The sequence below is a fragment of the Cucurbita pepo genome, chromosome LG09 (genome assembly GCF_002806865.2).
Source record: "Cucurbita pepo subsp. pepo cultivar mu-cu-16 chromosome LG09, ASM280686v2, whole genome shotgun sequence".
Taxonomy (NCBI): Eukaryota; Viridiplantae; Streptophyta; class Magnoliopsida; order Cucurbitales; family Cucurbitaceae; genus Cucurbita; species Cucurbita pepo.
In genome coordinates, this window is record NC_036646.1 from 5,560,520 (window position 1) to 5,561,569 (window position 1,050).

General features: G+C 38.1%; 1 protein-coding gene across 5 annotated transcripts in view; it reads left to right on the plus strand.

Moving 5' to 3' along the window:
• The window catches only part of LOC111801718, a 28,298-nt gene that overhangs the window by 15,809 nt on the left and 11,439 nt on the right, over positions 1-1,050 (plus strand). The window lies entirely within an intron of this gene.

Here is a 1,050-nt window from a genome sequence, read left to right on the forward strand (position 1 = left end):
GACACAAGACTTGCAGAGTCACAGACTTCTCACGACACAAAAGAAACTCACTCACCACTAATCTCAAGAAATCGTTTCTGATGTGGAAGATCAGACAGAGCTGCAACCACAGAGCATACTAAGGATTCCAAGAGATCAGATAACCTACACTAACCTCGCTCTGATACCAAATGTTGAACACAACTCACTGTGGGAAACACTCGCACTCTTTATTAACACCGATCGAGAAGAGAATACAAGACACTCTGTAGAATACTTCTGCTTTTTATTGTTTTTGGATTTCTTTTAGATGAATAACCTAGGTAGGGTGGAGGGGTATTTATACTGAGCCTAAACAATCTATATTTAACCGATTTAAATCTAGACCTAACAGATTTGAATCTAGACCTAACAAATCTGAATCTTTCTCCTAAAATATCTAGATCTCTTTCTCCTAAAATCTCTACTAAAATAAATATACTGGGCTCGTACAATAATTGAGCTTGACTCTATTGGGCTAGTGATGATATTTCAACACTCCCCCTCAGCACTAGTCCTCATTCGCTGCACCATGTTGAGCTTACAGCGAAAACTCTCATGTTTGCCAGTATTCAGCCCTTTTGTAAACAAGTCTGCCACTTGGTCATCTGTCTTGATCTGCTGCATCTCGATTTCTTCCTTTAGGACCCTCTAATGAAATGGTAGTGCACCTCCACATGCTTTGTTCTAGCATGAAACACCGGATTTTTTGCAAGGCGAATCGTAGATTGGTTGTCGCAAAGAAGTGATATTGGATAGTCAATTTTCTGGTGCAAATCTTCCATCAAGAGTTTCAGCCATGTACTCTCCTGAGCTGCTCCAGCCGNATAGCAACGGCATGATTACTGCATCAGAATTAGGTAATTAGGAACGTAATGCACAAAACTGTTCTTATGGCTTAATACCCATTACCTTCTTTCTTTTTTGTTCTATATCTATATTCTATCAACGAAATTTTGTTTCCTATAATAAATATTTTCTTCTTTTGTTCTAAATGTTACATTTTTTACCCCCCCCAAAAAAAAAAAAAAA